This window comes from Zalophus californianus, chromosome 1 (assembly GCF_009762305.2).
Source record: "Zalophus californianus isolate mZalCal1 chromosome 1, mZalCal1.pri.v2, whole genome shotgun sequence".
NCBI classification, from domain to species: domain Eukaryota; kingdom Metazoa; phylum Chordata; class Mammalia; order Carnivora; family Otariidae; genus Zalophus; species Zalophus californianus.
In genome coordinates this window covers 189,315,288-189,338,589 of record NC_045595.1, presented here as the reverse complement: position 1 = coordinate 189,338,589, position 23,302 = coordinate 189,315,288, and the positions used below count along the sequence as shown (strand labels likewise).

General features: G+C 36.1%; 1 long non-coding RNA gene across 2 annotated transcripts in view; it reads right to left on the bottom strand.

The window, feature by feature from the left end:
- Positions 1–862: 862 nt before the first annotated feature.
- The window catches only part of LOC113918693, a 71,294-nt gene continuing 48,854 nt past the window's right edge, over positions 863–23,302 (bottom strand). For both annotated transcript variants that reach the window (XR_003518655.1, XR_003518656.1), the window contains exon 5: positions 863–1,442. This is a non-coding gene — a long non-coding RNA (uncharacterized LOC113918693). The remainder of the gene's footprint in view (positions 1,443–23,302) is intronic.

Sequence of the window (23,302 nt, the reverse complement as noted above, 5' to 3'; positions counted from 1 at the left end):
CTGGACTGAACATGTTCATCTTTTAGAATAATTACTGTGTCCAAGAGATGCAGTATGGCCTCTGACCCAGCTTACATCACTTGGTTAATTTAAAACCCTAGGGGGAACAAAGAAGCACCATGACTGGCAGCTCCAACATGACTCCATGCAGAAAGGGAGGCATTTCCTACATTTCTTGTTCACTCAAGGATGACGACCATAAGAATTCTGAGTAGCTCAAAATGATTGCTATAATAATAATTATTACTATTATTACTGCTGCTATTATTGCCACTACTAATATTGCTTCTAATATACATTACTATGTGTGCTAGGCAGCCATGAGTGGGTTATAGTGGATTGTAAAAGCTGATCCTTTTATAGAACTTTGTATTTGGTAAGCACTTTATACTTGCCAAGTTTTACATAAATAAGCTTTTATTTTCCTCACAGCAACAGTATCAGGTAGGTATTATTATTATTGTTATTTTTGTAATTATTATTCTTAGTTTACAAAAAAGCTTGAGAAAATTATTTCCTCAATCACACAAGCCAACGCATCATGTTCAACTCTGGATTTTCACTTGAGGAGCTAAAAAAGAGGAATGATATTTTTCTCTAGACTTGGAGGTCATAGGGTATAAGACTGGACCTACAATAACCATCTTTTCTCTCTGAATAAAGGAACTTCTCTGAGAATTGATAAAACACCGAAGGAAGCAGAGTAGTCAGAAAGAAACAGTGTCATAAAGACTTCATTTGAGCCCCTAGATCTACAGCCAGACTGTCACTGGAGTTTAAGTTCTATAAACCAATACATTACATTTTTGTTCAAATGAATCTGGATTTGAATTTTATTATTTGAAATTTGGAGAATTCAACCTGATACAGACGGGTCTATGGAATAGTTCTTTCCATGTCTTCAGCTCTTCTATCGCTGTCTTTTCTTCCTCTGGTCAACAATCCAAGACCACTGGGGATGATGAAATTAATGCTTCTTGAAAGATGAACAGTGCCTCATATTTTGTCCCAAGCTAAGTGAGGAGGGACAGAGAAAGAAGAGATGACATGGTCTCTCAACAAACGTGTGCTATGCACTTTCTAATTTTGGCTGGGCCAGTTTATAGAAAAGCTTGTGTTGGTTGTTCAAGACCCTACTGAAGCAAAGGATTTGAACCTATTCCCAGAGTTCTGACATTTTCCAGTAAATCTCCTATAGCTCCAACCTCAGTAAGCACATGAAGTCTAAAGATTTAACAGGTAACTTTTTAACCTGCTTCTTGTGGCAGAACAAAGCTTGCCAATTTCCATCCTGGGATCATGGAATCATCGTTGTAATTTAGTTCACCTCAACTCAGCCAATTTTCCATTTTAGGGTCTTCTTTTTCCAACATAACTTTTGGTGTTAATGTCTAACTCAGGTTTGTTTTGATTGCAGAGAGCAGAAATCCACGTTAAATTTCCTAAAACAAAAAGGATTTTGTTGGTTTGTGTAGCTGGAGGAGATAGTACAAGGGTTGGAATTTGAAAATAAATATCTTTCTTTGCTTCTCTACTTATCTATCTTTCTCCATCTCTCTCTGTCCTCTAACTCCTGCATATATGTCTGTAAATCCTCTCCACGACTGTACTTGCTTCTCCTGTTCTCACCATCTCCTTCTGCAAAGTGGATTTTTCCATATGTCAGTAAACATGGACACAGATGGTTTCAGAATTACACACTTACAGCTCACAAAGGAAAAGGAAAATAAGGCTATACCTCTACAAGGAATTCAGATAATTCCAATAAAGAATTTTAAATACTTTAGTTTGAGTCACTCAGTTACATCTGTGTATTGAACACAACATCTGTGGAGATAGTTGATTGTTTCAGGTTGGGTCACATGTGTTTTCCTATTGACAACCCTTGAGAACCACATGGAAACGGTGAAAAGATCCCTAAAAGCTAGTAAGAAGTGCTCTGGAAAGAAAAGGGATCAGAAAGTACCCAAATAGGTTTTTTTTTTTTTAATTTTATTATGTTTTGTTAGTCACCATACGTCATTAGTTTCTGATGTGGTGATCCACCATCCATTGTTTTCGTATAACACCCAGTGCTCCATGCATACATGCCCTCCTTAGTACCCATCACCAGGCTAACCAATGGTTTTTAAAAAAAAAGTTCTCCTAGTTCATCACATAATATTTGAATTTTATTGATTGATTATCTATTTTAAGTTAGTATTTATGACTGAAAAGGCAGCCGGGCAATTTTTGCTCAGGAGTCTCCCTCAGAATGGCAAAAATTTTTTTCAATGTCAAACATCGGGTTTTGGGGGTGGGGGTTGGCTGATACATATACAAATGTGAAAATGATTCACCTAAACCCTGATTAGGTTCTGAGGACATAGATGTTAGAAAGATTGCTTTTTTGGTTTCAATTTAAAAATAAATGCATGAGAAAAACTGTGTAGATAATCACAAAAAATGATAAAAAGAAACACCATGCCCATTTGCTTATTTTCAAAATCTCTGGAAATTTTCCTAGCTTTAAATATCAGCATGTTCGAAGGAGAGAATTAATCTGTGTAAACCTAAGAATAATGGCATAAACAAAGCATGTATTATCTATAAATTATCTAGTTTTCTTTGGGTGATCATGTCAGAGCAAGTTCATTCCCACATCTTTTTTTTAAAGATGAAGTTAGAAGGAGGCTAGAATAGAATAGAAAGTTATGGAGCTACAGATTTTCACAGAATTACAGGTTACAGATCATGTTATTCCTTTGCTCAAAATTGTCAGTGGTTTTCTATTATACCCCAACACTCTCTAAGGACTTAGATCATCTGACTTCTATTATTTCTGTGACCTTTTCCTTGCTTTGCCTTAACAGTCTTGACTCAGGACCTTTGAACTTACTGTTCTCCCTGCCCAGAATGCCTTTCTCTCAGATATACCCAGATATAATGCAAAATTCACACACACACACACACACACACACACACACACACACACACACACGGTTATTTTTCTTGCTTATTATCTGATCCCCCACTGGAATGTAAGCCTTATGAAAGCACAGATTTTTGTCAATTCTGTTCTCTATTTTATCCCCATTACCCACCTACATGGTGTCTTGCACATAGTAGGTGCTCCATAAATACTTTTTGAAGTGAATTAACTAAAGACAGATCCATATTAAGCAACATTTTATATGGGTACTGGACTCTATAAACTTTTCTTGACACACAGAGGTCCATTTAATCATAATATCAAATCATCCTGATGTCATGAGAAAGGAATATTTGTGTCACAGAATTGATGGATGAGTATTCATTTTATTATGTCCATCTCTGGGGGAAAAATGTTCAGAATGTTGTAGGTGATACAACAGCTATAAGAGAAACAAAATAAATTGTTGTTGCCTTGCATTTAAAGACGTCAGACAGAGACCCAGAAATCTGCTACAGCGAGCCATACAAAGTCGTGTAATTCACTGCTGTGGGGGTGGCAAGTTGCCCAAGAATGGGGAGAGAAGGTCAGAACTGGCCCTTTAGTCATGGATAGATTTAGGATGGCCACAAAAAAGAAAATAAACACTTAAGAAAGGGGGAGATGAAGAACAAAAGCATATCACAACCAAATACATTTTTTTTTTATCAATTGTAGGTTCAGAAAGCAATTCTTTACTTTTCACTATTGCATTTTTAAGAGCTGATTTAAGGAACTAAGTTGTATCCTGATGCATTCTAAAGCAAACCATTTGTTTCTTATTTTCCAAACTGGATAGATTGGTGTTTTTTCTAAACCTATTATTAAAATGAGACTAGCAAATAAATATTATGGCAAGATTAGCTCATAAATTAATCAAAATTTCAAGCAAAATAAAAAAGATAGATATTATCCAAGATATATATTATCTAAGAAAGAAAGCTCAAAGACAGCCAGTGAGATGTGATTGGTCATACAGAGCTCCACTGAAATTAAAGAAACTTTAATTCTCTGTAGTCAGTGAGCACAATAAAAAACAAAAAAAAAAACTTTTAAAATACACCAACAGTTTTATTAATCTCCAGTTTTAATATGTAAGGGACTTGAATGCTTATTTTAAATTTTTGTAGTGACTCAGATTTGTGTCAGATAAAATAGTGTTTAATTAGAAATTTAATTGGAAAAAATAACCTAAATTTTCTTAAAATTGTTAAGAAATACAAGAGATGCAAAGAAGGCCAACTATGGGCCTGGGTCTTTTGCTAGGCATTTCTAATCCAGGATCTTTAGGAAAAGTCCCATTCAATTTTTAAAAAATAGCCAGTCGCTGGAATTTATTTTAAGTGTTAGTAATTCTTAAGGCACGATGAGTTTGAAAATAACAGTTTTTTTTAAAATCAGAATTTGGTAAATTCATGGGATAAAGAATTCTGGAATCAGGGACAAGGCTATGAGTTAAAAGCAAGCAAGAAAAGTTCTATTTCCTGCTTTTGGAGGCTAGATAATTTACTGTTGGCCAGCCATTGAGTTCTAAAGTTTCTAAGCAATTGACTGAGGATTTAAAATCAAGCCATGTTCCTTTGATGCATTTTAAAGAAATATTTCTGTACTGTTTTTTTCTAGTTGTAACCAAGATACTGAGGGCTTCTCACAGACATATTTTATTATCAACCTCCTGACTTTGAAACAGGCATCATCATGCTGGGGAAAAATGCCAATAGTAAAAATGATCTTTTACTGAACATTTTGTGTGAAGATATGATAGGTTTTTAACCATATGCCATACAGTAAAATTCCATAACAATTTTTTTGAAAATGTACCTCTTCCATAATTTGTCTCTGCAAACCACTTCATCTCTTTCTCTTTCATTTCTAAATAATCTCCTTTACTGTCTTCCTAACATTTGAACAAGCACTTGGCTTGCATTTTTCACTCAACCAAATGCGAGATCAATGACTAGGGCCAACCAGAGACTACCATTCCTCAGGCACGCCCTTGGAAGACTATATCCCCTCACTGCCTGTGCCCCTGATCTTCTCCATTATTACCATCTACATGAGCAGAAGGAACAGGAGCAGCATCTATTTTCTTTCTTTCTTTCTTTCTTTTTTTTTTTTTGGCATGTACCTCTAATAGCCTCATCTTACGCAGTTAAACAAACCTTGGCCAGATTTAATCCTCCGAAGTGAAGCTAATCCTTTAAAATGAATGAGCGCCACACAAAGTAGAAATTAAGCAGTACATAATGATAAGCTGCTAGTCACAGGAAACTATAGTTAGAAATATAAATTTTACTGCCTATAAACATAAAAATGGTAACATGTTGAGATGGAAGAAGAAAGAAAGATCTTGTGTAGTGTCATTTCAAGGGGTTGGTGAAGGAAGGCTGTAAGTCCTCCAGGTGTAATTATGGCAAGGGTTTCTGAATAAAAATGCAGCAAAAGAATCAAGGCAAGACATTCAGGAAAAATAACATGGCACCAAATTCTATCACGTGTGTACAAAGTTCTATAGAAGAAAAATCACTTTCTTTAACTGACTTTGAAAAATAAGTAACAAAAATGGAAAAAAAAATGTGAAGTACACAGCTAACTAAAAAAAATGAAAGCATCCTGAGAACAATGATGCAGGCCAAGAAATAGAACATCACAAACCCCGAGAAGCTTCTCCGCATGCCCTTTCAATCACTTACCCCACAAAGAAAATGACAGGCATACCTCAGAGATACTGCCGGTTTGGTTCCAGACCACCTCAATAAAGTGAGTATCAAAATAAAGCAAGTCAAACTGGGGGAGGAGGGGAGGGCAGGTGTGGGGGTGGAGGGGAAGATACAAACTACAATGTAGAAGATCAAAAAGCTAGAAGTTTGTTTTTTGGCAAGACAAAACTGACAATCTCCTTGTAAGATGCAGTGGTATAAAAACAGCACAAATTACCAATATTAGGAATGAAAAAGGGAAAAATCACTATAGATCCTAGAGATTTAGAGGATAATAAAAACATATTTGAGACAAGTTTATATCAATAAATTTGATAATTTTAGATGAAACAAGACAAATTCCTAAAATTACAACAGCCAATGGTCACACGGAGAATTAAAAATCTGAATAATTTTTTATCTATAATTACAAATATTACCTCTACCTCTGAAACTAATAATGCATTGTATGTTAATTAATTGAATTTAAATTAAAAAAAGGGCGCCTGGGTGGCTCAGTTGGTTGAGCGACTGCCTTCGGCTCAGGTCATGATCCTGGAGTCCCGGGATCGAGTCCCGCATCGGGCTCCCTGCTCAGCGGGGAGTCTGCTTCTCCCTCTGACCCAACTCCCTCTCATGCTCTCTCTCTCTCATTCTCTCAAATAAATAAAATTAAAAAAAAAATAAAAAAAGGTAAATGAAGGATGCCTGAATGGCTCAGTCTGTTAAGCATCTGCCTTTGGCTCAGGTTATGATCCGGGGGTCCTGGGATGGAGCCTTGCATGGGCTCTTTGCTCAGCGGGAAGCCTGCTTCTCCCTCTCCCTGTCTGTTGCTCACCCTGCTTGTGCTCTCTCTCTCTGTCAAATAAATAGATAAAAATATTTTAAAAAAAAGTAAATGGGATAATCCCTGTGAAGTATTGAACACACACACACACACACACACACACACACACACACACACACACAAATACTTCCATAAAGAAAATTCCAGGTCCAAATGTCTTCACCAGGCAATTCTACCAAACTTTTAAAGAAAAACTAAAATGCGAAATACTGATAATAATAAATGTTGGCAAGGATGAAGATTGACTTGACCCTAATAAATTGTGAATTTAAATGGGTATAACCATTTTAGAAAACTAGCATTGTCTACTCAAATTAAATGCACTTATATATTAAATGTGTGCCCAACAAAAATGAATACACATAGATGTATCAAAAGATAAGAAAGAGTAAAATATTAAAACAACTCAGTTATTCACCAACATTAGAATGGATAAATCAGAGTGTGCTATATTCCTACTATGGAATATTACATAGCAAGGAAAATGCACAAATGCATGCATCAAATGAATTTCAGTCATCTGAAATTTAGTTATTTACTTATTTCCCTGTCTCTACAACCAGAAATTAAAGCTCCATGAAAGCAGGGATTTTGACTCTTTTGTGTAAAGATATATCCCCAGCATGCAGAATTGTGCCAGGCACAATGCAGATAATAACTATTAAATTTTTTTAATTTCAGTTATTCTATTTGTCCATTCTGAGAGTCCTAACAGTTCTTTGACAAATATACTAATATACTAATTTTATTTGAAAACATATAACCTATTTTATACTAAAATATTTTTATCAGCATATTTAGGTGCTCTGTATTGGGAGAATTTTCTTTACTCATCTCCTCCATCATCTTGCTGGATGATTATTTTTATCAGTAGAAATATTTAACAAGGAAGGCTTATTACTATGAATTGTCCTAAGTCAAGGTCTGTCCTAACTTTTCATCCAAAATTTTTTTGATAAATCCTTTAGTCAGCAAATATTATCTTAGTTTTTGAAAAGTAGTCAAAACTTAAGAGGAAATATCCAAATGATAGAGGCAGCAGACTCCACTTAGAGAAAAGAAAAAAAATAGTGATTTCTTAATATATCTTCCTATTCCTATGAAAAGTAACTTAGCTACAAGATAGTTTTAAATATATTTCAGAATCTAATAATCAAAATTTCAAAATGATCTCTATAGTAATATTTTATCTGTTTCAGCTAATAACTTAGCTTACAGGTGCCAGCATCATTTTGGCATTTACCTGTGAAATTACTTACTTTACTGACACACTAGACTTGAAACTTAATTTTAGTGAAATGTGAGATCTTGCTGTCTGGTAACAAATAAGAAAACCCAATATTTCCTTTACAATGGAAATCACTGAATATCCTCTTCTTACAAAAAGATTTGTCATACACATACACACAGTAAGGACAAATAAAAATTTTTCAGGGAAAGAAAGACTGTACTTTCCCTTAGCCATTAATATGTCTTTGCATTCACAAAACACATATGAAGACACATATAATATGCAAGTACTTCTCATATTGAGCACAAATTACAAAGAAAGTAATTGTTATGGCTAAAAAATAATATCCACTAACTTCTGGGGTTGTTATGACATTCAAGAGAGATAATGCATGTGAAAATCCCATGGAAAGTGTAAGATGCTCTTATTAAAATATCATCATTACTATAGTATTAGTGCTTTTATTTCACCTTAGAAAAGAATGTATCTTTCGATGTTATCTCACAGAAGTAAGTCAAAGCTTGTGACAAATAAGGCTTTAATCTAAGTTAGTCTAAGATTGGGTATTACACAGTAGTAAATAAGTTATGATTTCAATGAAAGAAATATTTGGTGAAATACTTTTCAAGAAAACGTAATGATCTCAAAAAAAGCAAAGCCAAAAAAAAAAGTTACCTGAACTTTCTCTCAAGCTATTTTATACAATATCTGTCATTTAGTATATACAATTTCAATACATAAATTTAATTCCATTTAAAATTGACATATGCACACTACAACAGCTCAGGGATCAAGATTAATATCAAAAATGATATGTCATGTTGGTAGCATGTCATCTAGATATGATTTGTGAAGATTAGCTTATTGTCTCTGTGGTCTTCCTTCCCAAATTACGGCCCCAGTCTAATGATGACAAAAGCATCAGAAAATTCCCAATTCTACAAAATGCCTGCCCAGTACTTCCCAAAAGTATCAAAAACAAGGAATGTCTGAGAAACTGTTATAAACTAAGAAGATACAATGACTAAATGTAATATGGTATCCTACATGGGATCCTGCAATAGAAAAAGACATAAGGAAAAAAATAAGCATATCTATATCAAGTATGGACTTTAGTTAATAATAATGTATTAATATTGATTTATAACTTGTGACAATGTATTACACTAAAGTAAAATATTAATAATGTAACATAAGATATTATTAGAGGAAACTGGGCATGGCATATTCTGGAACTTCCTGTACTATCTTTCCAATTTTTTATGAAGCTTAAACTATTCTAAAGTAAAAAGTCTTAACAAAAATTAACTAACTAGTAGTGGGAATTTTGCTTTCAATGATGCAAATAACCAGTTTGGTTGATTTTATTTTCGTTTGGGGAGAATTTGTCAATTGGTCCCTACTTCCTAACTCTGCAGTCATTGAATAATTTGGATGTTCTGATAAGTTTCCATAGCTTCTGAACATTTTGGGTAACATTGACACACATAACCAAATTTAGCTACTGGAGGAAACTCCATGTGTATGCATGTTTTTTCTTTCCTAAGATTCAAAATTATATAGGTTTAGCTCCGTATTAAGAACATATCAAAACGAGGCAGAACACTTTGACCTGATTCTGTCAGCCTAGGCTCAACTGTATCTTAACTCCCTTTTCCCGACAGAAAAGCATACAGTTCCCAGGCAGTTCTAAGGACCCACTAATCTCTGTAACTCTACTTAACAAAAGCTTTACTTCTTCTAGTTTATCATGTCCTTTAAGCCTTCTCTCTTAGAAAGTTCCAAAGTTCCCATCCTTGGCATCAACCAGGGAAGTTATTGTTCAGTCTTGTTTTAAGTCCAGACTATATTATGCACATGTTATAAAAATCTAAATATATCTATATTTTACAATCAGAGTCGGGATTAGAAAATTAGACCATAAAACACCTTGAATTCAAAGCAAGATTGTTTCAAATAATATTCTGAAGGATACTGATTTTTTTCAAAGAACATGAGACATTCTTTTTTATGTCGTGATGTCTCTTAATATCCCCCCAGAAAATGTATGTTGTGTTGTAATTATGTTCATTAAAGAAAGGACTTACGAAAGCATTAGCACAGGGTTTCTCCACCTTGGCACTATTGACATTTTGGGCTGGACAATCCTTTGAGGTGAGGGCCTGCCCCATGCACCATAGGATGTTGAGCAGCATCCCTAGCCTCCCCGCCACAAGATGCTAGGAGCAGCCACTCTCCAATTATGACAACCCAAAGGGTCTCTAGACATTGTTCAATCACCCCTCTTTGAGAATCCCTGATCTAGTGTAACCATCGGACTTCAATTTTATTTAAACTGTTGAAATATTTTAATTGATTTGGCTGTGAGAAGCAATATATTCCATTCTAAACATGCAAAAAGGGCACCTAACTCAGTCCCTTCGCTAGGTGAAAACTCTATCTTCCTATGCCATGCGAGTTGCAACATCGCTATGGAGTGGAGAAAGAGGGCAGCCATTCCGTTGCAAGGAGGCCCAGGGAATTGGTATCGCTGCTTCCCTTGTGCTGCCAGCAAGCTTTTTCCTTAGAGAGGTTTATTAGCAGAAGCTATGGGAGTTGGAGTTTGGTCTTTCCCTTGACAATAAACTGCAGCATCAACCACTTTCATTCCCACTACCCAGAGCCGAGTTTTGGCTCAGCTCTAGGAACAGATGTTAAATACTTTGGAGCAGGAGTTGGCTAGGTGTGGCATGCAGGAACAAGGCCACGCCTGCCATTTTACCTATGCGCTCTGGCTGCCTTCCTGTTCCACCTGCAGATTTTGGGAGTTGTAACAAAATATGGCTTGCAAAACCTAAAATATTTACTGTATCTCCCTTTACAGAAACAAATTGACAACTCCTGCTTTAAATCCTAAAATCTGCCAGTGATATAAATGCCCAACCTAGGGATGCCTGGGTGGCTCAGTCCAGTGAGCATCTGCCTTCAGCTCAGGTCATGATCCCAGGATCCCGGGATTGACTTTCGGTATTGGGCTCCTTGCTCAGTGGGGAGCCTGCTTCTCCCTCTGCCTGCCACTTCCCATGCTTGTGTGCTCTCTCTCTCTCTTTCTGTCAAATAAATAAATAAAATCTTAAAAAGACATTAAAAAATACTTTATAAGCTGCCCAACTTAAACCCTTTGCCCCATATATTGCATCACTTTAGCCATAATAGCAATAGCCACATTTGTAAAATGATCTGATTCTCTCCAATTCATGCCAGGGGCAGGATTAATTTAGACACCAGTCCTTACCCTCACGGGAATAAGCAGCTTGCCACTTCCCATTCAAAGACAATTTTTACACCCGTGCTTATTTTTTCTTTCCATAGGCTCAGCAAATTTAATACCTTTTACCTTCTGTTGTAGGTTTTCTTCCTCAGGCTCTTGGGATCTTTCCTGTCATTTGTGGGAGAGAGTGTAGTGGGAGATCGGGGCCACCTAGGAGCCAGATTATTGTTCCTTGATGTATTCATTTACCTTCTAGTTAGGGTTGGGTGACGGGAGGAGCAGATAACCTTGGCGTAGGAAAGAGTAGCTAAAACATTCTTCTTCCTTCTCGAATCTGTGGTTACCCTTTTCTGCATTGCTTTTTGTTGTTTAAAAGGAGAGGAGACATTTCTGAAAAAGTTTGTCTTGCAAGCCTACATAATTTGTATTTTGTTTACTTCTTTTTTTCTAATAATTATGGCTCTGGGATGGTTTTCCTATGACAACCCATTAGTGCAGTTTTATGTTGCCTGAGGTGTATGCTACCTTCTACAAGATGGGGCTCTTTAAAGTACTCCTTTAAACTGTGTAAGGCTTGGGAAACAAAGCATGTATACGATACTTGATTATTTGTGGTCATGTGATGTGTGGAGGAACAGACTCAGGAAGGGAAATGGAGATGCATAACTGACCACAGTTTACACCACAGATTATGCCATAAAGCTGTTTTCATTGTATTAAAAATAACCATCGTGAAGATATTGTGGCAAGCTTTTAATCCTCATTTTTGTTCATTGCCAGAAAAGACTAAATTAGAAATATAAAGAGTAGATACAGTGTTAAAGGCAACTTTGCATGCAATGTTTTTTCTCACAGGTATTTTTCTTATTAAATAACGAATGGATGAGAGTCATATTCCAGGGCTGGAGCTTCGAGAATATTTACATGACAAAACAGCATGTTTAAACTGCTGTTCCCTCCATCAGCTGTCCCTGCTCCACCCTAGCAGGCCTAAGAGAAATAACCCCTCTCTCTCACATTTGCTAAATATAAACATAAATCTGCTTTGCATTTCATTGTCCTGAGGTTGGATATATAGAAAATAGAGACACTCTACCTATTAACCAAAGGAATGTTCAAGTAGAATCAACATCTAAATATGCTCTGGGTCTGAAGTGAAAGAAAATGCCTATTGGAAGGAACGATTTCTGTGTATGGCCCACCCGCACACATGCACATCTAAATGACAGTAGAATCACTATGACCATGTTGTGAAAGTGATTTAGAGGAGGGAGGAGAGAAGATTATGAGATTTGGGGAGGGGCTGAAGAAATGCAAAAGACTGGAGAGAGGTTTTGAATGTGCAGAGTAGACTACAAAGCCCAAGTTGGAACAACATTGGAGGAGGAGGAGGTGGAAGCTGGAAACAAGCTAGAAGAGATCAGCTCATTCTTGTCCCATACTCTAAAAATAAGAGGATTTTCATTTCCTGTAGGATAAAGGCTATAATTCTGTGCCCAATTTCCAATGTGTGGAGGTTTCTCCAGACACCACCAAGCAATTTTTGTCGCCAGTTGTGTGTCTTACAGTTCAACTCAATTCTGACGCTTTCTACCCAGAGATAACATCAGACTCCTCAGGTTCAGGGCTCAGTCCTGCAAGACTGCCCACCACGTCAGGGGCCAGTCACAAGTCCAGGTTGTTTGTGCTCCTGAGCAACTGGCTGTAGATGGGAGGTTCCAATAACCCTCTCCTTGGGTTTAATTTGCTAGAGCAGCTCATAGAACTCAGAGAAACATTTTACTTACTAGATTACTAGTTTATTATAAAGGATATAATTCAGGAACAGCCATATGGGAAAAGATGCATAGGGCAAATCTGGGGAAAGTGTGCAGAACTTCTACAATTTCTCCAGGACACCACTCTCTCCAAATTTCCATGTATTCATGAACTTGGAAGCTTTCTGAACCTTGTCCTGTTTGGTGTTACGTTAATCAATTGGACACAGTTGATTAAGTCATTGGCCATTGGCCATTCAACCTCCAGCCCCCTCCCCTCCCATCCTTAAGTGCTTTCCAAAAGTCAACATTAACATAGCAAAAGATACTTTTATACTCTCATACTTTGGAAATTCCAAAGCCTTTAGGAGCTCTGAGCCAGCAATGGGGATGAAGACCAAATATATATTTATTATAAATCATAATATCAGAAAGATAAACTCTTATCCTAGATTTAACTCATAGTTCACTACCTAATTATGGAATTTTTCGCCTCTTCCTTAACACGATTCCCATGCCTAAGACTGGGTCTTTATTTACTCTGGTCTGTTTCCTTTTTCCTTTTTAAAGTGTCCTCCATTTGGTCCCTCATATTCCAAGCCCCTTCCCACTCCCTCTTATTTGTGAAAACTTTCCCAATGAACCCAGACTTCAGGTCTTTCTTCTTTAAATTTACATACCCACCCATTTTATCACCACTCACTTACCACCTTTGGACATCTGTTAATTTGTTCTCTTGAATAAAGTTCTAACTTTTTTTTAAGATTTTATTTATTTATTTGACAGAGAGATACACAGCGAGAGAGGGAACACAAGCAGGGAGAGTGGGAGAGGGAGAAGCAGGCTTCCCACTGAGCAGGGAACCTGATGCAGGGCTGGATCCCAGGACCCTGGGATCACGACCTGAGCCGAAGGCAGACGCTTAACGACCAAGCCACCCGGGCATCCCAAAGTTCTAACTTTTTGTATATTCATGACTTATCATTAACTATATGGAAGGAGAGTATTATGCCATTCTTTTGTGACTATTATAGCAGACGGTATAAACCTGCACACAGGATTTAATAAAAGGACTTGGAGAAAGAGAAGTTTTATTTCATGATATTATAATCATTTCCTGGAAGGTTAGATTCCCCACTCACACTGTCCAATCAGTTTATAACATGAAATTCAAGGGTTCTGTATTAAATAACACTCTTTCCATTAAGTACTGTAGTGGGTTAAATTGTGGCCTCCCCCAAAAAAGATATATCCACTCAGAACCTCAGAATGTGGCCTTACTTGGAATAAGGAACTTTGCAGATGTGATTAAGTAATTTCAGGATCCACCAGATGCTAGAAGACGCAAAGGGAGATTCTCCCCTTAGAGCCTTTCAGGGCAAATATAGCTTTGCTGACAACTTGATTTGGGACTTTGGGCCTTGAGAATTGTGAGAGAATAAATTTATGTTGTTTTAAGCCACAAAATGTATTTATTATGGCAGCCTTAGGAAACTAATACTGGTGTTTTTCCCCAAGTGGATGACATATAGCTAAATCTTGAGCCATTATTATATTTTAGGAAAATGAACTATGTGAAAACTGCATTGAAGAAGTTAAGTCTATTAGACAGAAATATAGGTGTTGTAAAATATCCTGTTTTATACCATAACCAGTTAAAAATAAGATTTGTTAAAATATTATTCAGTAACTCACCATTTTGGTATAATCTGGGAATCAAGAAGACATTATCACTGTAAGTAATCCATGCCGCACAACAAAAATAGACATTCCATGACTCAACCTCAAGACACATTAAGATCATAACTGAACACTGTAAAACAACCTTGAAAATACCAAGAAATTCAAAAACATGCTTGCCAGGAGAAAAAGAAGGAGGAAGAAGAGGACTTCTGTTTCTATGATGAAATAAAAAGAATTAGATTCTCTCTCCTGACTTTAGCAAATAGAAAACTGGATAAAGTATAGTAAAGTACATTAAACTATCATTGAAATGAAGGTGGTCAAAAGGTACAAACTTCTAGTTATAACATAAAAAAGCATTAAGGATGTAATGTACAACATGATGACTACAGTTCAAACTCCTGTATGGCATATATGACAGTTGTTAAGAGAGTAAATCCTAAGAGTTCTCATTACAGGGAAAGAAATATTTTTTTTTCTTTTTTTATATCTATATGATGTGATGGATGTTAACTAACCTTATTGTGGTAATCATTTGACAATACATGTAAGTCAAATCATTATGCTGTATACCTTAGAGTTACAAGGTGCTATATGTCAATTACATCTCAGTAAAACTGGAAGAGGGACATGGATAAGGGGATATCAATTTAAAATACACTAAAAATACAATTAAAATTTTTGAAACTACTATTTCTGACCTTGGACAACAGCCAACTCAAGACTGTGATCCTTGAGAAAACAGAAACAAATGAAGTGAGCTTTATGATTGCCCTAGATTCCTACCCAGACTTATATTCTAGTACACGGAGCATGAAAGATAGTTCTAAGCAGATTATGGCTGTCAAACCAAGTAGAGAAGAAAGAGATTGGAATTCAGAAGTTCTAAGAAGGATGGAAATAGTGAGTTAAAGTTCCAAAGAAGAGGAAACTATGCAGGAAGGGAACACAAGAAATCTTAAGAAAGCTCCCTAGAGACTTAACTAAATAATATGATGTATACATATAGGATGAAACATCATGAGAATAGGTAAAAACTGACTGGGAGAGCTAGGGATCCTTTAAGTTTACTCTCAATTTGGAGAGTATCACTCTCCAAATTCAGTAGCGGTATCAAAAGCCACATCTCAATAGTGGAGCTAAATTATACCTGAAGTAAAAACCGCTCCACTTATATCCAAAGAAAAATAAACAGAAACCTCAAAAAAGAGCAAGATAAATGGCAAGGAACTAAATTGATTTTTAAAACAGAGGCCACCGCTCTTTAAAGGGGGACAACAATTGCTGACCGCAACCACTTAAAATGTGTGCATCCAGCATCTAATCAAAAATTACTAGACATGTAAAAACTAGGAAAATAAAACACATAACCAGGAGAAAAATTAGCCAATAGAAACAGAACAAGAAATGATATTAAAACAGCTCTCTTCCACAAAGAGGAAGGCAATAAAGAAAATATTGAATTGCATTTCAGTGAGCTAAGGGACAACATTAAGCAGTCTAAAACCTACACAATTGAAGTCCTGGTAAGGGGTGGTAACAAAGCAAATATTTGAAGCTATAATGAATAAGTTTTCCAAATTTAAGAAGAAGTTAACTATATAAGATGCACAACAAACCCTAAGGAGGAAAAATACAAAGGAAAATACACTGAGACAAAGTGAGGAGATATATGTCAACAGTATTAGGAATATAAAAGGCATAATTTTAAATTCTACTAACATTAAAAGGACAATAAGTGAATACTATGACTGGTGTTAAACCAAGGCATTAAAAAACAGATAAAATGAACAAATTCCTGAAAAGGTACAAATTACCCAAATGACTCAAAAAGAAATAGAAACAGAAAATTTGAATAGCCATACATCTGTTAAAGAAATTGGAATTATAATTTAAAATGATCCCACAAAGAAATCTCCAGATTCAGATGGCTTCACTGGTGAATTCTATCACAGACTTAAGTAAAAATAATGCCAACCTTATTCAAACTCTTCGAGAAAATTATAGGAAAGTAGAACATTCCTTAATTCATTTTATGAGAATTTTATGAGATTACCTTGATTGAAAATATTACATGAAAAGGACAAATATTCCTTATGAACTCAGACACAAAATTCCTGAACAAATATTAGCAAATTTAATCCAGTAAATCTTTAAAGGGAGAATATGGTATAACCATATGGGGCTTTTGCAGCAATGCACAGTTAATTTAACTTTTTAATACCAATCATTATAATGCATCAAATAAACAGCATAAAGGAGAAGAATCATTAGGTCATTTCACTAGAATCGGAAAAAGCATTTTACAAAATTCAACACCCATTTATAATCTCAGGACACTAGTAATAGAAGGGAACATTCTTAATCTAATAAAGGGTATCTATATAAACCTACAGCTGACATCATACTGAAGAGTGAAAGATTGCTTTTTCCATAACATTACAAACAAGGAAAGGATCTCCACACTCACCATTCTTAACCAACATTGTAGTGAACTGCAATAAAGCACAACAAAGAACTGAAGACACACAGTGTGAAAGTATGAAGTAAAACTGTTTTCATTAGCAAGTGACATGACGATGGATGTAAATGCTCCTAAGAAACCTATTAAAAAGCTCCTAGAATTAACAAGTGAATATAACAACACTGCACAAGACAAGGTCAATATAAAAATCAATTGTATTTTTATGTGCTAGCAATGAACAAAAGCTAATTAATTTTTTTAAGATTTTATTTATTTGTCAGAGAGAGAGAGAGAGAGAGAGCGCGCAGCAGGGGGGAGTGGTAGGCAGAGAGAGAAGCAGGTTCCCCACTGAGCAAAGAGCCTGATGTCGGACTCGATCCCAGGACCCTGGGATCATGACCTGAGCCAAAGGCAGATGCTTAACCGACTGAGCCACCGAGGCATCCCAGAAAGTTAATTTTTTAAGTATTTACAATTGCACCTAAAACCATGAAATACTTAGAATTAAACAAACTGCAAGACCTACACGGAAAACTATAAAACATTGCTGAGAAATTAAAGAAGACCATTATGGAGGGTGATAGATACCACGTTCATGGTATTAGGGTACTCAATATTAAAAGTTACCAGTTCTTCCTAAATTATCTATAGATGCCATAGAATTTTATCCATAATCCCAGCAAGATTTGTTTTTTGAGAAAAATTGACAACCTAATTTGAAATGTTAGAGGGAAATACAAAGGATCTAAAATATCCAAACAACTTGATAAAAGAACAAATTCAGAATACGTAGATTCCAAGATTTCCAACAAATCTACTGTAATCAAGACAATGGTATTTGTGAAAAAAAATACACATATAGATTAATGGAACAAAATTAATGGTTTAAAAGAAGACCATGCAAATATGGTTATTTGATTTTAGACATAATAATTTAGATGAAATAATTCAATAGGGAAAGGAAAGGTTTTTCAACAAATGGTGCTGGAAAAATAGGAAGTATCTATAAACAAACAATTACCAATCCTTACCTCAAAATATGCAAAAAAAAATTAACTCATAATAGATCCAAGGTGTAAAAATGAAAGCTAAAATCATAAAATTTCTGGGATAAAAAAATACTTTTTATCTTGACATAAAAATATTTTCATAAATAATTCAAAACATATCAATCATAACAGAAAAAAATGGATAAAATGGACTTCATTGAACATAAAACTGCTCTTCAGTTGAGTGTTTAAAAATGAAAATTCAAGCCATAAACTGAGAAAAGGCATTTGCAATACATATATCTGATATAGGAGTTGTATTCAGAATATATGAAGAACTCTTACAACTTAATAATTAAAACAACCCAAATTAAAAAATGGGTTGCCAGAGGGGAGGTGGGAAGGGGATGAGTGAAACAGATGAACTACAAACTTCCAGTTGTAAAATAAATCATGGAGATGAAAAGTACAAAATAAGGAATATAGTCAATAATATTGTAATAATATTGTAATAATGTTGTTGACTACACTTATCATGGTGCGCACTCAGTAATGTATAGAGTTGTTGAATTAATATGTCATATATCTGAGGGCGCCTGGGTGGCTCAGTTGGTTAAGAGACCGCCTTCGGCTCAGATCATGATCCTGGAGTCCCGGGATCGAGTCCCACATCGGGCTCCCTGCTCTGCAGGGAGTCTGCTTCTCCCTCTGACCCTCTTCCCTCTCGTGCTCTCTGTCTCTCATTCTCTCTCTCTCAAATAAATAAATAAATAAAATCTTTAAAAAAAATATGTTATATATCTGAAATTAATATAACACAGTATGTCAATGATACTTCAATGATAAAGGATTTAAAAATAAAAAGTGGGCAATCCAATATGTTTATATTTCACAAAAGAAGATCTACAAAGAGCCTCTTAGTATATAAAAAGATGCTTACCATACCTAACATATATACTAGGGAAAAGCATATTAAAACATAATGAATACCATTATATTTCCACTCAAATGGCTAGAATTAAGCCGACTGAACTTTCAAGTGTTTGTGGAGATATGGAACAACTGGAACTCTGATACATTCTTGTACATTGTTAAGAGTATAAAATCACTTGTACATTGTTGGGAGTGTAGGATCACTTTGGAAAGCATTTGGGGCAGTTTCTTATTCAGATTAAACATACCCTTTCTATATGACCCTGCAATTTCACTCAAGACAAATGAAACGTACCCACACAAACACTTACACTTTGAATGTCCATAGCAACTCTTGTTTTTTTTTCCTAATTAATAGTCCAAATCTGGCATTAAGCTAAGTGTCTATCTACAGTTGAATGGTATATTCATATAATGGAATACTATTCATGGTGGTAGGTAGCTTCTAGCACCCAGTAATCCCAGCGACCAAACATATTCACGGCTTTATGTAATCCCCTCCTTTCTCCTTGAGCAATTTCTTTCTGACAAATAAAGTATCTCATTGTTGAGGGGATGTCATTTCTGTGATTATATTACTAGAGATTGTAGCACCTTACTAGCAGACTTTCTTCCTTGCTGGTTTTGATGAAGCAAATTGCCATCTTGGGTGGGGGAGGGCCCATAAGGCAATAAACTGAAGGTGCCACTAGCTAACTGCTATTCGGGATCTGAGGCCATCAGTCTAACAACCCCAAAGGAACTGAACCTTGCCAACAATCCCATTATGTGAGGCTGAAAATGTCTTTTCCCCAGTTAACTTTCAGATGAGATCTCAGTGCTGGCCTACACTGCTTGCAAGCTATTAAGAAGCAACCCTGAATTGGAGGATCATTCACATAGGACGTTTCCAGATTGCCAACCTACAGAAACTATAAGACAGTAAATGTGTTGTTTCAGACACTGAATTGTTGATTTGTTATCTAGTAATAGATAACTCATATACTTGCCAATAAAAAAGGAACAATCTAATGATATGTACAATGTATTCATTTTCTATTGATACGTAACAAATTACCACAAACTTGGCAGCTTCAGACAATGTCCATCTATTATTAACTCAGGGTTCTGTACACCAGAAGTCTGGGCATGGCATAGCTGGGGTCTCTGCTCAGCTCTCAACAGACTGAATTCAAGGTGTTGAACACTGCTGTGGTCTTACGCACTCAGAGGCTCTGTTCAGTTCATGTGGTTGTTGACAGAATTCAGTTTTTTACAATTATAACACTGAGGTGGCAACTTTCTTGTTGGCTGTCAACACAGGGCTGTTCTAGGCTCCTAGAGGTTGCCTGGTGCTCCTTGCCTCAAGGCCTTCTCAATAACATGGACATTTTCTTTTTAAAAGCCAACACTGAAGTTTCTCCCATGCTTCAAATATCTCTAGCTTTTTCTAAAGGCTCATCTGCTTAGGTCAGGCTCAACAGGAAAACCTTCCCACTTAAAGCAAATGTATTAGAGACTCTAATTACATCTGAAAAAATTCCTTCCTAATAGCATCTGGATTAGTGTTAGTATGAATAACAGAGAAGGTGTGTGTACCCCAGAAGGTAAGAATCTTGGGGGCCATCTTAGAATCCTGTTTACCACATCCGCAGTATGGATAAATTTCAAAAACAGTATGCTGAGTGAAATAAGGCAGAGTTAGCAAGGATACATACATGATACCACTTATTTGAATCTCTACGAAAGATGACAGTGATCTATGGTAATAAAAAGCAGATCAATAGTTGCCTAGATTGGGAGCTGGAAGAGTGGCTGGAAGAAGGTACAGGGGACTTTTCTGTGATGAGGGATTTATTATGTACCTTCATATTGATATGGTTACACAGGTCTATACATTTTTTAGAACTCATCAAACTATACACTTCAGATGTGTGCACTGTATTCTATATAAAGTTTTCCCGCAATAGAACTCATTAAAAATAAACAATGAGCCAGCCACATGACCTTTCCCCGCTGTCACCTTCTAAATGCTATGTGAAGATATCTGGTCAGTCAAACATAATCCCACTCAGAAACCAAGGTGCAAAGGAGTCTAGCAAATGCAATTTTAGTTTTAGGTTCCATTCTCTATGGTAAAGGATCAGATACTAGAAAGTACATGGTACGGACGCTGAGCTAAGCTAGCTCCTTCAGTTCAATGTATAAATATTTCTCCTCATTCCTTTGGTATATTCAGTGGACCAGAACGAATGAATCAAGCACACACACACATACATGTGCATGTGTATAAACATACACATATACACTCCCCATGGAGAAGCGCTCTGCTCAAAGACAATGAACTGTAATATATAAAGAGAAGCCTAATGTATGTAATGAGAGCTGCCCATAACAGACAGTTCTTCATGTGAATATATAGAGCAGTTTTCATCCTCTCTTTATTGTCTCACAAGCCAAGAAACAGTAGGTCTGGTTTCTAGTCCTGAAATTCACGAACCAGAGAAGTTACTTCCATGGCTAAATACCACCACAGACATCGTCACTACTTGTTTTAAAACTGTGGGTTCCAGTGTTGATACTTAGGAATGGAACCTATCCTAGGATCATATGATTCTTAATGGGGGAAATAAATGGAGTTATACTCAGATCCTACAGAAACCATTAAAATAAAGTATTTTCCTCTTTTAATTTTGGATCCACTAAATTTATAGGGCAGGGCTTTCTTCAATAATCTCTATTTGAATAATAAGGGTGGAGTGGGCAGGGCATGAATCAATTATTCTCAAGGCCAAATATAACCCTCTGGGATTAAAAGAAGGGTGTTTTCTCTTTCAGTCACAAGCATGTGTACTCACTTATCAAAAATAAAATATACAAATTAATGAAACATTTTCAGAACATCTGGGAAGGATTTTCAGATGATGAGCTACAGAAGCACATCACTTAAGAACCACTGACACAATAAATTATATAAATAGGACAAAAGAGCAAGATTTAAGCAAATTGCTGATGTTCATTGATTGTGCTTCTGCAGTATGTATTACACCCAGAGAGAAATAAAACTTAATTAAAGCAATATTATGTGAGGGATGTTGCTTATTTTGATTTTTGTCAAACGTAGGCATCCATATAGTGATTAAATTTACCTATTGATGTCCACTGAAATTACATATTTACCTCAAGACAACTTTCATGGGTTCTTTAACCCTAGGCTTCAGGAGAAACTAAAAAAGAAAGACATAAAATGATCAGACACCACATGTCATTCACGGCAATTCCCTTGCACCAGGGGCTGAGATGGAGTTGTTTCAGTAGAGTATTTGGCCACATGCAAGTCTCATCAGACTTCACAAGTCCTATCCTACCCTCTTCCCCGGAAGGGCAAATGTATCAGAACTGTGTTTGGTTTCAAGAAAACCCAACAGTGATTTAAATAAGTAGTTTGTCTCATGCAACAAGCCATGGATAGGAAGAGCAGGATTAGTGTCGTGGCTCAAGGTCATCAAGGATCCAAATTTCTTTAGTATTCTTATTAAAACCAATCCCAAAATGTGGCTTTAATCCTCAGGATTGCAAGACGATTGCTCCTCCAGGTATCCATCTGGAAGGATGGCAAAGGGAGTAAGGGAATTTTATCATTGGCCAAAATTGGGTCGCATGACTCACTTCTATCTGCACTGGAAGCTGCCAAAACAAGATTTTTAGCTGGGCACATTTCCATTTAATTGGCATGCCTGTTAAGTAAGAAAGGCAAAGTGGATATTGAGTAAGCATCCAGCAGTGTCTGTTACAACTAGTGACTATCAGACAAAATCCTCTTATCTTGATAAAACCTTCTCCAATCTAACCTCCAAATTACACACACACACACACACACACACACACACACATACACACACACACACACACTTGAGTCACTTTGTTTTGCTCACTTACATTCAGTTTCTATGAGTTTCCTCAGTAGATTCATTCCCTTAATGGATAAGTGTATTTTTTGAGGAATATAAAAATCTAAGTGTTATTTGCCCAGGTTTCTATGTCTCTAAATCCAGTACTAAGAAGTTCTGAGGTTCAAATGATTGCTCAATCAGAATCAAAATAAAAATACTTTTTGAGAGTCCTAACCTTGCAGCATTTTCCCAGAGTTAATCAAAGGTTCATATTAACTTCAATAGAATGTGTTTGAGTCAATAAACATGTATTGTGCACCAATGGTGTGCCAGGCCCAGTGCCAAAGTTACCAAGAAGAAAAAGACTATCTCTTATCAGAGAACATACTGTCTGATAACAAAAGATAGGCATGTGAACACAAAAGTATGATAGAGGAAGATAGCGTAAATTAGAGGATAGCACCATAGAAGAATGTTTAACTCTATCGGGGAAGGTGGAGGGCATGCAGAGAAGACGTCTCCAAAGACAACATACTCAAGCTGGGTAAACTGATGACCCAGTTTTCATGTTTGCTTGTTTTCAGTCTAATGCATTTTCCACAATGTGAAAATGGAAATAAAAAAATG